The 16,752-nt window shown below is 40.0% G+C and overlaps 1 long non-coding RNA gene across 2 annotated transcripts; it reads left to right on the forward strand.

Moving 5' to 3' along the window:
• Nucleotides 1-3,284: 3,284 nt before the first annotated feature.
• LOC107268631 lies at nt 3,285-8,976 on the forward strand. Of its 2 annotated transcripts, none has more exons than XR_001537901.2 (4): nt 3,285-3,506; nt 3,586-4,390; nt 5,194-5,399; nt 5,460-8,976. It is a non-coding gene; the product is annotated as an uncharacterized LOC107268631 (long non-coding RNA). The 2 variants fall into 2 exon arrangements; XR_001537900.2 differs by having other exon boundaries at nt 3,696-4,390.
• Nucleotides 8,977-16,752: the final 7,776 nt, after the last annotated feature.

A 16,752-nucleotide genomic window follows, 5' to 3' on the forward strand; every position in this document is an offset into this window, starting at 1 on the left:
TTGTTGCATACCTGAGTCTTCCAATTCTGTACCTGAAACCTCGCGAGTACTGCTAGTCTCGAGGAGCTTCAGGTTTATCTTTTATTTCAAGACATAATAAAGGATTGGTATGACAAATTTCTTAAGAACATAATACCTGATAGAAATAATAAGCGTAACATTTTTCCGGTCAAATAAATGATAACATAATTAAAGATTCCAATAATATAACGGAATATAAAATAAGACAAAAGTATAAACTTATAAGTATAAATCAATAAAATTAGTTATATCAAACGATTGATCGACATATGTAGTGTGTATAATGTCTGTATAGGTTAGGGTATAACAATAATAATATGGGTTGGCCATGGGTATAAGTGGCTGTGTATATGTATGGGTTAACTAGTATCGTATATAGAAGGGCTGAGACGTAACAATATATATATATATTGTAACGTAATTCTTTAACTTGACCCAACACCGATAGCAAAACATTTGGGAACGACTATCTTCGAGAACCAACCTACGTTACATCCGGCCGTCCACCCGTCGTTCGTGCATCCGCAAGCCAGGCGGGCGCCAGTCAATTCTTTTTTCACCGGGAACTGACGAGCCGGTATAAACTGGGAAGAGAATATAAGTTCCTAGAACTCTAGATTTCGACTCTAACATTGACTTTTACTTTGCACTTCTTTTACAAAACTTCTTTATGTACTTCACAACGCCACACTTCTACCACTGAACAAGAACAAACTTTTTAGCCTCTCCAACCCTTTTTAAAGACTTCGTTTCTTATCCCTTCCATGACGTGGCACTTTGTGCACGTCACAAAAGAGAAAGGAAAAATGCAAAATAGAAGCTACACCGTGAGGTCCGCAAGGCAACCTAACTATTACGTCGAGCGTGGACTGAAATTAGCGTGTAGAATGTGTATTAATTCCCTTCGGGGTCTGTATTTCAAATGCTACTAGTGGTGTTCGGTCCCGTAAGGGAACCGATCAGAGAGAGAAATAAGAAGCAGAAACGGCCCTGACGACAACACATGGGCCCGACCAGTGCGATCAGCATCACTGGAGTGACGTAGCCAGCAGGAGGAGGGCCAGCGTGACCGCAGAGCACCACGGAGTGAGGCCACATACGCGGAAGGACGCCGCGAAAAGATCCGAGATGTTGGCAGCATCCGGGGGTTGCAGTGGCGGCCTGGAGCCGTGCAACGAGGGAGGAGGTGCGGATGAGATTCCCGCCACAAGAAAAGACACTGCAATCACCCAGAAGAAGAGAAGATGCGCCGATCTACTTTTCGAGGATCCCATAGACAATTGAAGATCGCGGGCGAATTGGGCCGCGTAGGGGCTAGCGCAAATTTGATTGGGCCCAAGGGTAATATTCCTCCGCGCCACTAGGGCACGTTAGCGGGCGAGCGATCGGGTAGGGTCACTTGCGGTGTAGCGTAGCGTACGAGCAGCACGTGTGCCGATAGTGTCAGTGTTTAGAAGGGTAAAAGTGAAGGAATGTGAAGGATAGTAATAGAAAGAGAGAAAAAGATGAATCCGGAGGATTTGGATGACTTGGGCAAGGCTCTTTTCGGTGAGTGACGCTACCGAGTCAGATAATTTTTGTAATTGATCGAGATTAACTGGACATTAGAGTTAATTGCTGGATCTTTGATCCCGACAGCACGTGTCGCTTCCCGCAAACACGATCGTTGAGATCTGATGTTTGTCAGTTTGGTAGCGATCTGGAGGATCCGTTATCTCGTATCAAAGTTTAGTTCTTAGTTTTATGTTTGAGTATTCGTAGAGCATGTTTGAAGAAACTGCATGCAACTTATGAATATCCAGTCCACGCTACGCGTAATCGGTTCGGTATCGTGTCGTGTATCGTAAGTGCCGCGCAGTGGTACGTATCTCTCCCGGTATTATTCGTGGGTGTTAGGAAAGCAGAAAGGGGATTGCGTATTTCCTGACTGATAATTTCAGTAGACAAATAGGTCTCCGGAACTGATTCCAGCTGCGGAAATACTCGTAACGGGATAGGATACACGCGCTTGACGACAAGCGCAGGATCTAGATTCCTAGCGGGGAATCTATAGATTCGGTATATTAAGTGACTTCCCAGGAGGTCAAGTACCGTTAGGATTACCGCGCTCAAAATTTGTAAATATTGTGGAGCCGGCGAATATGGCACTAGGCCACTCGTCAGCTGACTTTGTAAATATTATTGCTTAGCTTCGGTGCGTTTGTATTATCTAACGCGCGCATTGTTGTCGGAAGTGTCCGGCCTTCTAGGAAATAATTCCGAGCGAGGAATTCGCACTTGCCTAATCCCTCCGGGATTTATTAGTTGTGTCGGTGCAACTAGTGTATTTTAGTAGGAACAGTAGTTCCCACTCAAGTTTATTATTTTGGAACTGTTGTTCCATACCGTGTTCTGTTATTACGCGTTTTTATTATCTGATGCTTATATGTTATATTTTACATTTCATCTTCTGTTTTTATATTACGTTTGATTTCTCCTGTGTTCAATAAATCGGGCCCGTTTGTGGGTTCCGTGCTTTTAAACGAATCCTCAGATCTGTTTGATTTCTCAAAGCCCCTTTAGTGTTGTCTTGTTGCTATTACCTTTCAGAGCTTGATTATTGTCTCCCAGACCCAGGACCCCACCGCATAAGAGCTGGCTAGGGTGTCCTTAGGAGACAGCGGTGTAACTCTGGTTATACCTGGCGCCCAATAATTCAGTATTTTGTTAATTATTTCTCACGGTGCCATTTATTTGTACGATTCGTCGTTACAATATATATATATATATATATAGAGAGAGAGAGAGAGAGAGAGAGAGAGAGAGAGAATTCAATTTATTTGATCAGGGCTTAAATCCCGTAGACCATAACATCATATAGTAACAATTTAGAGAATGTAATAGGTATAATATGAGTCACTATACTATATATATATACACCCTACTGAGTAGGTGACAGTAATAAACACAACGATAAGACTAAGGTAAACAAATAATACCATAAACTTATTACTAGTTAGAGTAAGGTATTACTACATGACTTAATTTTAGTTGTACTGAGTGTGTCCGTGTTATTGATCCACAATTAAATAGTCACGCAGTGGTGCGCGAAAAGTGGATTTAGAGGGAGCATCTCTGACAGTGGTTGGCAAGGAGTTCCAGAAGAGAGCTCCAAACACAACGATAAGACTAAGGTAAACAAATAATACTATAAACTTATTACTAGTTAGAGTAAGGTATTACTACATGACCCAATTTTAGTTGTACCGAGTGTGTCCGTGTTATTGATCCACAATTAAATAGTCACGCAGTCGTGCGCGAAAAGTGGATTTAGAGGGAGCATCTCTGACAGTGGTTGGCAAGGAGTTCCAGAAGAGAGCTCCATTAACGTGAATTGCGTGTCTATAACATTCAGTGCGATGTATGGGTACGATAAGGTCATCGTCCCTACGTTGAGTTTCGCGAGACACATGCGTAAGAGGTGAAGTGACAAGTGCAGATCTAAGGTACGTTGGACTACCAGCTTTGTAATACTTTGTAAATAAGGTTCCCGAGTAGAAAAAGTCGCCTTTGCCTAATTTTTAGCCAATTTAACTGGCGGTAATAAGGCGTAACATGCTCATCCATACGCAAGTCGAAGATAAAACGCACGCACGAGTTTAATGCCACTTGCACCTTTTGCGTCTGACCACTAGTTCCGCAGCCATACACCAGTAAACAGTAGTCAATGATGGGAAAGATAAGAGCGGTCACAAGTAATATTCTTAGACTCACATTGAGGGCAGCACGATTTGCCTTAAGGACGTACAGCGTTTTGTTTACCCTCCTGCATACATCCAGCGTGTGGTCGGTCCAAGTTAGAGTGCTTTCTATTGTAACTCCAAGACAGCGCACGGATGGAACGAAAGGAATGGTCCTGGAATCTACGCGCAGACAAGGTACCAAATCCATATTTAGCTTATTAAGATACCTAGGTGAACCAGCAATCATCGAGTACGTCTTAGAAGAATTGAAACTAAGACAGTTTGAAGCAGCCCATTCAGTGATTGCATTTATGTCGTTCTGCACCGTCGAGAGAGCGTCTAACAGGTTTTTAGGTTTACAGTGTAAGTATATAAGCAAGTCATCAGCATAGATGGAGTATGAACAATAAGAGATAACAGTTGACAAATCCTTTAGATACAATGCAAATAGTGAGGGTCCTAACACCGAGCCTTGAGGTACTCCCGAAGAAGCCCTCAGGAAGGAGGACGAGGCTCCATTCGGACCTATAACAGCCTGCATTCGATCTGCAAGATAGGATGCAAACCATCTTCTCACCGACCACGAGAATCCAGCCTGACGCATGACCTCAAGCAGCTTAGGAGGACAAATCGAGTCAAACGCTTTGGTAAGATAAAAAAAACCATTAAAGTCACCATTCGTTCATCCACCGCGAAACGTACCTCATCAACCACGCGAACCAGAGAAGTTTCAGTGCTGCATCCAGCTCTGTATGCAGACTGATGCGGATCTAACCCACCACGCTTAGTTAAGAAATCCACCATTTGTTCACGAACTATCCTCTCTAGGGGTTTAGACAGACTGCAAATAAATGCAATAGGTCGAAGGTCCGAGGGTGAAGATGGGACTCCACGCCCTTTTGGGATAGGACGTATATAAGACCTTTTCCATTCCTTTGGAAACGTAGCGGACAAGAGTGATTGGTTTTATAGGTCAAGCAAAAAAGGAAAAATCACTTCAAGACAAGGTGAAACATGCGACATAGGTAAATGATCGGGTCCCATAACACGCGAGTCATTGTCACATAGCGCGCCAACAAGGTCTGATGGTTGGATGAACTTGAAGTAGAACTTATCATCGCCGAATTGTTCTGGAGTCTGAGAGATATCAAACCTATCCACTATATCATCGTGCGTGTGAAAGGACATAGAAAAATGTAGATTTATGTCATTGAGTGACATGCCCGCAATTTGACACTGCTTAACGGGCCTGATGAAGCCGAGTCTGCGCAGGTGACTCCATACAATACGAGGATCCTTAGATGCAGAGAGCACGTCACGAATCTAATTGTTTTTAGCTAGCTTTATGAGAGCTTGTGTTTTGTTTCGCACAGTTCTATATTTGTAAAAGTCCGACTGGATCCCAGAGCGCATGTATTTCCTATGAAGTCTATTTCTTTCTTTAATATAGGTTTTTATATCATGATTCATCCACGGTGTCGGAGCTCGGCGTGGTGTAAAAGAACGTACTGGTGCAAGTTCGTCCAAGGTGTCCTCAAGATATTGATTTAAAATTGCAACTTGTGAATCCACAGAGGAAGCAGAAAGAAACCTCAACCAGTTACATTGCTCCAACTTGGTATGAAGGATAGTTCTTTCCACAGCTTTTAAGTTACGGTACGTTATTTTCCACTCATGCACCTGAGGAGGTTTAAGAGAATACGTAACCCAAATCAGATCGTGAGCAGACATGAAAGGAATTGAGGACTGCCCAAAAGAGGTGACCTTGGAAGAACTATCTACCATACATAAGTCAAGCCAAGTATGCGCCCCGCGAGTATGATGAGTAGCAGTATGCTGCACGAGATGCAAGTTGTTTCCAGCAATAAAGGAGTGCATGTAAGAGCTGTCGAAGGACTGGACCAGCAAATCAGCATTGAAGTCACCTATGATAAGAATATTTGAATAAGCATGAGAAAGACGAGCATAGATTTGTTCAAGATCACTAAGAAAACCCACTTTCGGAGGTCGATAGACAGCTCCCAATAGCATTCCTATAGTACCGGGAAACTTAATTTCTAGAAACAGAAACTCTGGCCATAGAGATAGAGAGAGATAGAGAGAGGGGGAGGGGGAGGGGAGAGATAACGAGGAATATTGCCTTGAGGGCCTATTGGACCAAGCGTTACGCTTTAATTTGCTATTTTTGTGGTGAGATCTTTCGCTTTCCTTAAACTTTTCTGATTTTTGTGTATTGAAGATTATAGAAACCGTCCGTTTAGCCGGTGACGAATTTTCCTTGCCGTTATCGGGCGAATGTCTTTCCGCCTAGTATCATATAAAGGACGATAGTGCCGTTATTATTTATATTTTTGAGTTTCCGATTTTGCGCTTTTCTGTATAATTTGGTGTTTGCTATTCATTCGTAACTAAAGTATTTCTGGAATCTTCACCTAGTGTACACGGGGGAATCTGTCTGCCAGAGTGGGTGACCCCGGATTAACCGGCTTGGTTGTTCTATAGCCAGATTCTCGCGCGGCCGATTATATCATTTTGTCAATTATTCTAAGATATCGTTTACCGACAAATTTTTGTTCTATTTTCTGCAAAAGTATTATGAGACTTCCAAACCCTAAGTTCCGTTAAATTTAGTGGCGAGCCCACGCCGTCTTTTCTTTACCTAATCGGAATCGTAGTGTTTCGCCTGTTTTCCTCTTTCAAAGTGAAATAAGTTAAACGAAATTCTTTTCTTGTTTTCGCAAATCTTTTGTGGCCTTTGCTGAAGTGTGCTTCCGAATTTCATAGTTCTACTTTCGTATGCGATATCCGTTCTGATTTCTATGATTTATTGAGGATGTACTGTATCTGATTATCGTTGCCAAACATTATTATAATTTCGTCTTTATATTCGCGGTGGAACATTTGTGAATTTTGCGTATCGTACACGTCTTTCCGACGTCGCGCGCTAGCCGCCCTCCGAGGCGACCTTGCCTGTTGATGTTTCTCGACGTCGCGCCTTCGGCCGATTTCGAAATTGTACTACCCGTTCCGAGAACGTCTTTCCGCTGCAACCATAATGAAATACTCGTTACAATATTCTATATTTTTCTGACTGTGATATTTTTTCTGTGCCATATCCTGTATTAATTTATTGTAATATTTCTATTTATTGTGGTACTTTTCGTGCCCGCGATTTTCGAACCGGTGTTAGCGAACCCGCGTGTATTATCCTTTGTCGGATTCCTTTGTAGTTATAATTTCTTTTACGTAACTCTTTCGTATTACGGTTGTCGACCGCGGTTATAATTTCGCGCGTGCGAGAATTGGAACCGCGCAGACCGTTCTGCTGCCGTTCCGACTTTTGTCATTATCGTTATTTGGTTATTTTAGTTCAAAACGAATTTGTTAATTTATTTCAAGTAATTCGATTATTCCGACGGCATTATTTTCTGTGCCTACCGTTTCTAGGAATATCGAGCCTGCGTGCCCGCGTCTTAATCACGTGCGCGCTCACGCATAGCGCCTTCGCTGCCGAGATTTTCCGATAAGCAGACTGCGACTATAGTCTCCTGAATTATATGTAGTGCTTCTTATTTCTTTTGCATTGTATAGCTTCCGAGTTTGCATACCGCTCATTGTGAGTTAATTTTAAGACTCTTGTTTAATTATGCTTGGTTTTCGCTCGCACCCTCAGTAATGCTTGCGTTAATGCTTTTGTAATTTTGCTATTGAGTTTATTGACTATTTGGAATTTTGTTTTGCTCAATACAGCTCTGGTGCGTTAACTATTTAATTCGGATTATTTTCTTGTAGTTTTTCGTATCACGTTCCTATAAGTCCTTGGCTGAGTTCTTTCCTTCCTTACCTCTTGAACGCCGCGACGCTTCCGACAAGCTAGCCTCCGAAGCGGCGTAACGTGGGACGTATAGTGGTCTAATTTAGTACTATCTTTTGAGTTCCGGGTAACCTTTAAGTTTAGTTACGTTCTCTATTCTTTTTCTTGGCCGTGGAGCCCCTATCTGTTTTGAGTGGCTGTGGTGCCCCTATATGCTTTTGCGTGGCCGTGGTACCCTTACATTTAGTTCGCCTGGTGGCTTATTTAGTTTTAGTTCGCCTGATGGCACCTTTAGGTATAGTGTGCCTGGTGGCAATCGGTTACCCCGGACTAATTATCTCTCGCGAACTTTATGGTATCGACAACGAGCCTAGAGCTCGTGGTGCTCCTTTGAGGGTACCTGGCGCCCAACAACTTTTTCGAGTTTGCCGACACCACTTGCACTCCCGATTTTCGTTAGTGTAGAGTTCCGTTTTGTTGACGACTGAGAATATCGTCGCAAAATATAGGTAGGTAAGTAGTGCAGTGTTTATTTAGGTACCTATACTAATGATGAAACGGCATTACGAGAAAAACGAAACGACCACATGATAAAAAGGCATTACGAGAAATGGAAAGATTAAGACGATTGTCTTAATCCCCACATTAGATTCTGACTTCGTGACAATGGGACCACCTCGAGAGGATACCCTTTTAAACAAAAAAAAGAATTTTCAAAATCGGTCCACAATTGGCGCCGAAATCGGTGAACATTCATAAAAAAAAATACATACAGTCGAACATAGAACCTCCTCCTTTTTGATTGAAGTCGGGTAAAAAATATATTATAACAGAACTGCAAACATTCATTTTTATGGAAAAGCTATAATAAAAATATATAATTAACTTTTTCTGTAATAAAAAACTTAAAAATTTAAAGACTGAATTTAGCTTTATTACTTTTTTCAGTTGCCAAATCGATTAACTCCACCAGTCACATAAAAACTGTGACATTACTGACGATTATTTTTTAACTATTCTTTCTTATTAATTTTATATACCGTTAGATGAAAGCCATATCTGTATTTATGCATTTTACATTATATATTTGAATTTATATTATAACAGGAATTTTAAAAAACAATATACATTACTTCATCGCATTTCTCAACTTTTTGTTTTATGGAGTTAATCGATGTGTGCACTCATGAACTCAGTGAACTCAGTGAACGGCTCATATAGAGAAAATATATGAGGAAAATAACCAATCATTTGTTAAGGAGTGGATCTACAGGAAAGTATTTAATACTCAATTTAATTTAAATTTCCATGCTCCTCGAAAGACACGTGCCAAAAATGCGATATACTGAAGGGAAAAGTCGAAGCATGCAGTAATGAGGATGAGACGTTACATCTTACAAGGAAACCCCCCCAACCCGACCCCACCGATTTCAATAATTTTTTGATATGTTGTAGTACTCGACAAAATAAGAGACACGTATTTTTTTTTTGTGCTGACATCCACTTTAAAGGGGTGAAAACGACCCCTGAAATTCACCCCCGAAAATCGTTTTTTCATCATATCTCGACTTCTAATTAATATTTTTTAATAAAACCAAGTGGAAAATATTTGTCATAAGAAGTCGAAGATATGAGGTTTGTTAATGACCCAAGGGGTTGCAACCCTTATTTTATATTTTGAAAAAACTATATTTTTTATGCTTTTTTTCTTTATATAAACCAGGGTATGTACTCAATATTTATTAATATTTTTTAATGAAACTATGATTAAAAATTATTTTTATAAGATTTATTTCTTTTTCTTCTCTTTTTATAATTAATTGTAAGTCACAGTATTTTATTCTTCAAAGTGTTGACAATAATGATTATCTTCAAAAAAGTGCTTAAAACATAAAGACTTCATTGCACTTGCAACTCCTTCAACTGCTAATGTTCTTCCAGAATGCATTTCTAATTGGAACCCACTCTGATCTGAATTATATAAATTTTCAATTCCAATTGATGATATAGAAGATTTCACATCAGCAACAAACATATCAGCCATCATTTGGAGGCCTAAAGTATTTTCCAATGTTTTCCTAGTAATAAATTTATTTATTTTTCTAGACACTATTCTGTGAGCCTTTTTGAATTTCACTAACCAATTTTTAGAAGCTTTAAATCTTACATCTTCAGATCCAATTTCTTTTTGAGCTTGTAACGCCCATCTCCGTATATCGTGATCGTGAATAATTAAACCACTTTCAACAGCAGCTTTAAAATTATCAAGTGTGTATTGACAAATCCGTGCAATTTTTTCTCGGTACGTGCCACCTTCATTAATATTGTGAGCTCAACGTTTGAGCTGACTGATTGATGAGACTTTTCTGAATCTTCTTTACGCTGTTTCAATACTTAAGTTTTCTTTTCCCACTTCTCCAATATTCTACAGCTTTTTGTTTGTAATCAAAATTGATGTCTTCAGTACCTTTCGTACACTGATTTGTTAGTGCAACGTCAGGATCAGGAAAATGATGTTGAACTTCATCCTCAACTATTTCAGCATCACAATCCTTATATTCTTCCTCAAAATCCAAAGTATCCTCAAAAATCGTATCAACTTCATTGAAGTCATTTGCTGCATCGATTAATATTTGTTTCAATTTTTCTGACAACTCAATTTCTTTATAATTCGTCACACTATTGGGTATTTGTAAAGTTTGAAAATACGCTAGTAATAAATTCACTACATTTAAGGGATTAATCTTCATCTTTGAATCTAAAATATAAACATTAAATAATAACTCTTTATTACGAAGATTAATAGGTGTAGAAATATATGTATTGGAATTGGTGTCACTACGTATTATCCATAATAGCCAATCAGACACGAGCATTGGCTTACTGGCGATTGTCGTGTCCGGTACCGGACTAGTCGGGGAGAGATAGTCCATTTGTGTGGACGTAAAGAGTATATCTGTAGACAATAATGTAAAACGTGGCGTTGATTCAAACGAATCGCAGATCTATTATTAATATTCTGCATCAGCGAAGGAAGATCTATCAATTATATTCGATCCTATCTTGGATACCAAATATTGCCCAACCAAGGAATTATATATATATATTGTGACGTGGCATTTCGACATGCACGCCACAAAATGTAACATTCTGCGACTTCCGGCTACATCGTGGGGCCCTATGCGTGGGGAAGGGATTTCGTGGCGTTGGACTGTATATTATTTGTTGAATTTGTATTTATTTCCCTCGTGGGAACGTTTTTTTGTGTTTTATATTTTTCAAGCGGATCCGGAAGGATCTTGTCAAAATTTGAATACTGCGGGTCCCGAGAGTGCCAACCACGGGCCTGGTGGAGCGCGCTGGCGAGGCGTCGCGACAGCCAGACCGGAGCACACACCCTAAGATGCCAGCTACGCGGAACATTCAGCGAGCGTCTCCCCGATCCAGAGGGCATACGGAAGTTGCAGTAAAGGCCTAGAGCCGTCCATCAAGGGAGCAGAGGTGGATGTGATTCCCACCTCCCGAAAATATCACTGCAGCCATCCCAAACACGAAAGATGCCAGGATCTATTTTATCGGAATCGAAGAAAACAATTGAAGATCGCGAGCGCTCTGGCGAAGTCGATGGATCCGCCAATCAGCTTGGCCTAAGGGATGTATTACAGCGCGCCTCTTGGGAAGGTTCCCGATTTTCGAAATTCTTAGCGTCACTCACGGTGTGGCCGAGCTTAGGAACAGACGTGTTTCCGTCTGATAAACTTTGTATAGTCTCGTATTGTTTTGCTTTAGCTTTGTCGGATTTTTCTATTATTGTATAGTCTACCGTGCCGTTTTGCGACCGCTTGAGGAACCCAGTATCAAAGAGATTGTGTCTTGGGGATATCTGGAGCGACTAGGAGGGCGGTGAGTGACGCTTTTGTGAGTTGAGCATATTTACGTGAATGAGAGATAGACCGTGACGCAGTGTCGTGCCTTACGCATTCCCGATCATTATTGTATCCGCGGATTGCTCATCGGTGGCGCTCTGGAGGATCGGTGCTATTTAATATCGTTTATGGGTCAAATGTTGGTTTTGCGTTACCGTCGATACAGTCCACGCCTCGCGGAGTCATTTCCTTAGCGCAAGGGTATCGTGAGTCCGTTAGCACTCGTTACCGTTAAATTCTGTATAATATCCTTTGACTTGTATATTCTGTGGGGAATGGGGTATAGCGTGTACTTCCGTATAGTATGGAGTACGATGTATATTGTTGTAGAATATTAAGGTCCTGTAAATTTGTAGATATTAGTTTGCCAATAGGTCTTCGGGACGGACAACTTAAATAATTCCCTTGGGGGATCTACGGTCCCGTTCTGCGTAAAGCGTGTATATTCTGTATAGGAACCGTTGTTCCATTTCTTTCCCTTGTGTATTTTGTTCAGGAACCGTTGTTCCATCTCTTTTTCTTATTGTGTTGAATAAATCGGGCCAGATTGTGGTTCCGTATTTAATTTTGAAAACTTTATTGGTTATTCGTTGTAATTTTTGAGAGTGAACCTCCCTAATTTTCAGATTTTGATTATTGTCTCCCAGACCCAGGACCCCACCGCATAAGAGCTGGCCAGGGTGTCCTTAGGAGACAGCAGTGTAACTCTGGTTATACCTGGCGCCCAATAATTTAGTATTTCATTAATTATTTCTCGCGGTGTCATTTATTTGTGCGTCACCGTTAAAAAGTGTCGTTACAATATATATATATCAAGGATGATTGGCAAAACGACAGGATGATACAAATCCCACTTGAAGGACGAAATAATAGTACAATTTGACGACTTGGTTGATGATGGGAACATGGAATGAAAGGACATAGAGAATGGATCAACAGCGTAACACGTATCTTACTTTTAATTAATATCATATTCTTATGTCAATTTTATTATGTCATATGTATATTTCTCGACTAGTAAATGTGTGAAGATGAATGGGTTATGCGTGAGTTCTATATTTAATTTATATGTAATTGGAATTTAATATCAATTTTGGAAAGTTTGTATCATTATAGTCAGATGTAATATGAATATTAATGGATTTTGAATAGATATCTGTAACTTTCTCGAATGTTTATTTGAATTTCGCTACTTGTTTTTATAATTTTATTTAATAAGAAAAGTAAAATTATAATAGTAATAATAATATGTATTAAGGGTAGTGATAAACATGTATAGTAGGCTTAAGGCTAGTAGTGTATATATATAACGATAAATAAGTATTAAAGATAATGATAAGTAAAAAAAGTGTAAATATGTAGGGTGATGAATAAAAAATATAGTACATATATATACATAACTTACAATTTATGTCTGGGGTGGCGGAGGGACCTCAGCAGCCCCCTGCCTCAATATTAGGTCCCTGTTGTCGCAGACATAGCTTATACAGGCTATATAATCTACGGGTGCATACGCGTGCATCACACACCGCGCGCACCGTACGCATATACCCACACGCAGGTCTATTGCGGGATCTAGTTGTAAGCAATGCATCACATGAGCCCTGTACGCTGCCCTGTCTTCGAGGGGTTGCGCGCGCATGTACCCGTAGCAAAACTCTTCTTCCACACCCCGTACATACAAACAGCCGAAAAAACACCGCCCTTCATGAAAGGGGGCGAAGAAATCGTTTAAGGGCGGTGGGATCCCATCCAGCAGTGGCCCCTCAAACGGTCCTTCTACCCCTTTCGGGTGGTGTATCCGGTCGTCTTGGTGCCATAATCTGTAAAGTTTCAGTTTTTTTTAATAAATCTGTTTAAATCAAATAAAACCCGGTGCGGACTTAAAATTACTACCTTACCACTCTAGTAATATACGACGCTAGTTTAATGCCTGATGGTGATGCTACTGTGCGCGTCGTCCTGTTTTGCAGCGTCTAGAAATAAGGGTAAAAGGTGACAGATACAGAATACATTTTTTTTTTTAAATGAAAACTTGTACTAGCTTAACACTGTTATACGTACCACTTTTTTTATATCCTGTAAGATGTTGTGGTGCTAGATAGGCGACAGGCTGACGGATCGTCTAGAAATAAAGGAAAAGAAGACAGATATACAAAAACTTTTTTTTAAATCAAATATTATACTAAATAAATATATAAGCTGTTATACATACCACTTTTTAAAAATACGCTCTGGGTATGCGCTCTCAACTCTTTTCACTTAACTATCACTATCACTTCTTTTTTATTGTCGCTTCTATTGCTTGTCACCAAGGTAATGACAGGATGCTGCGAGGACGGCTCACAGATAACCATCTGTTTCCCCACCATAGCCCTCATTTTTTTGCATAGTTGCAATTAAGGGATACATGTACCAGTTTACGCTGCTAAGACAATGGTACCCCCACGCCTGATGTATTTGGTGCATAGTTCGCTAAATGATCCAAAAGAAGGGTACCATCATTCCAACAGCTACGTGGTGTGTGGAGGATTCACCCGAGCAAAATATTAGGGGGTTGGATATCCACCCATCGATAGCTAAAAGTATCGAAAAAGTATCGCCAATACGTACGATGCTTGTATAATATAAGGTATTTCTTACAAAAAAGAACCGTAATCTACTTTACCACGCTGACTACTTAGGGTAATTAAAAATGTTACCGACCGGGGGTCAGTGCATAGTTACCGACCGCGGTAGGTCCCTGGGGACATGCAGCTGGGTATTTTCGGGCCTTAAGACTGCATGGTGGGGCATCGCCTTACAGCTGAAGGGTGGGGAGAACAGGTCCCATCGATGAAGAGGGTGCCGTCATAGCGCGGTGTGGGGGTCAGAGCGCTGTGCGCTCCCTGACTCTTGGGGGATAGTGGTGGGGGTTTGTTGTGACGGCCAGGAGTGGCCTATAACTACTGATGCAAAACAATTCCAGGAAAACCTTGAAACCTTCGTATAAAAGGCCCTTCGATGATGCACAGCGATCATTGTTTGTTAAAAGTGCATTATTAGTATTAACGAGATGGATTCTGCATAGTGTAAAAATTTGATCGGGATTATGGAAGGAGCATATAAACTTCTGAAGAAGGGATCATGGATTGCAGAAATTGAAAAATGGACGAAATTTGGCACTCAACATATCCGACTTTTGAATTAAATTTTGAGAAACGTTACTCTTACGATCGGAGAGAAAACTAAAATTTTAACAACGATCGGATTCCTGAAATCTCTGAACGAAAAATTTAAATAACAACTTCAAAAAAGAGGTGGAGGAACGGCGAGAGAGAGAAGAAGTGACAGAGTGCGTTGGGATGACTTAAAATCTGCCTTTAAGGGAAGTATAAGGACTGGAGTCATTGCCAACTTGCGACACAAGGATTTGGGCCGTTTCATGCAAGATTCCACAAAATTGTTTACTGTGAGAGTAAAAAACTCACTTCGAAAGGACGGAAATTTAAAAGTGAACGTCGTCTTGTCTTGTAAATTCGAGACCATGAAAGCTGGCGAGATTGTCGAAGAACTAGAGTTCTTCAACACTAAGAACGAAGTTATTCTACCGCCCACCGATATCAGTGATTGGTTTAATACAAATGTGAAGGAAAAGTTATTAGCCACGGTTGAAGACTTTCAAGAAAGGGAATTATAAACTTGACGGTAAACATCAATAGGTTCATCATCAACCGATATCAGGTGGCCTATCAACATTCATCGGATTGCCTAAGAACGTGCAAAGTAAGAAAGCAGTCGTGAATATTAGAAACAACGATCCATATTGTTTTCTCTAGTTGGTTACGGCAGCCTTTCATCCAGCAAAAGATCATGTAGACAGGATCAGCTCATACCCCCACTTCAGCTCAGTGCTAAGGTATGAAGGATTAAATTTTCCCATTGGCTTAAAGGACATTTCGAAATTCAAGAAGGTGAATGATTTGGTAATTAACGTTTAGGGTATAGAGTGTGATAGTGGTAATGAGATAGTACCAATTTATCTAAGTCAACAAAAATCAAAACAAGGAAGCGATTCATTTACTCATGTTAGAAACAAAAATTTATTCGAATGGAGATGACGTGGACATGGAAGACGGTAGTGTTTATGACTTTGGTTGGATTCGAAATCTATCCCGTTTACTGAAATCACAAATTACAAAACGTAAAGGTTATACTAAACTCTGTGATCGATGTCTATGCCACTTTACAACAGTAAACTCTTTCGAAAAACATAGACTCGATTGTGCAAATATAAATAAATGCAGAGTCGTATTACCGGATGAAAAAGATAAAATTATGAAATTTAAAAATTATAAGTATAAAGAACCTGTTCCGTTTGCCGTTTATGCGGACATCGAGTGTATGTTAGAGCCAATAGCGGATAAGTCTAATTCGTTAAACACAACTCTCTATCAAAGACACGTTCCACACAGTGTAGCGTACTATTTACAATGTAACTTTGATGACTCTATCTCTAAATTTAGAGCTTATCGTGGAAAAGATTGCGTGGAATGGTTTATGAATCAATTAAAGGAATTAGCTCAAGTTGTAGAGTTTTACCTAAAACGTATCGTACCAATGGAATTTCTAAATTTCAAACAAAGAAATGAATTTTACTCGGCCAAGATTTGTCATGTTTGTGAAAAACCGTTTACACCTCAGGATGCCAAGCATCGTGATCATTGCCATTTTACAGGCAAATATCGCGGTGCTGCACATCAGGGCTGTAATTTGAACTATAAGAACTCGCATACCGTTCCTGTCGTATTTCATAACTTATCTGGTTATGATTCACACTTCTTGATTAGAGCTGTAGCTACATCTTTCGAGGGTTCAAGGAATCTCTTACCAGTAAACAAAGAAAGATATATATCTTTCACGAAGAGCGTCAAAGATACGATTGTAAATTTCAGATTTATCGATTCATCTAGATTTATGCCGAGTAGTATTGACAAATTAGCATCCTATTTGAAAGATGGTGAAAAATTAATTACGCGTAAACATTGTAATAATGTAGAGGAATTCAATTTATTGACTAGAAAAGGTGTTTTTCCCTACGAATATATTGATAATTGGGAAAAACTCAAAGAGGATCGATTACCTGTAAAAGAAGAATTCTATTCCAGAATTAAATAACGAAGGAATTTCAGAAGCAGATTATGATCACGCTTACAATATTTGGCAGACTTTTTGCATTTAAACATTAGTTGAATATTCTGATTTGTATCTGAAAACCGATGTTCTCCTT

Source organism: Cephus cinctus, unplaced genomic scaffold, assembly GCF_000341935.2.
Source record: "Cephus cinctus unplaced genomic scaffold, Ccin1 Ccin1_scaffold0061, whole genome shotgun sequence".
Taxonomy (NCBI): Eukaryota; Metazoa; Arthropoda; class Insecta; order Hymenoptera; family Cephidae; genus Cephus; species Cephus cinctus.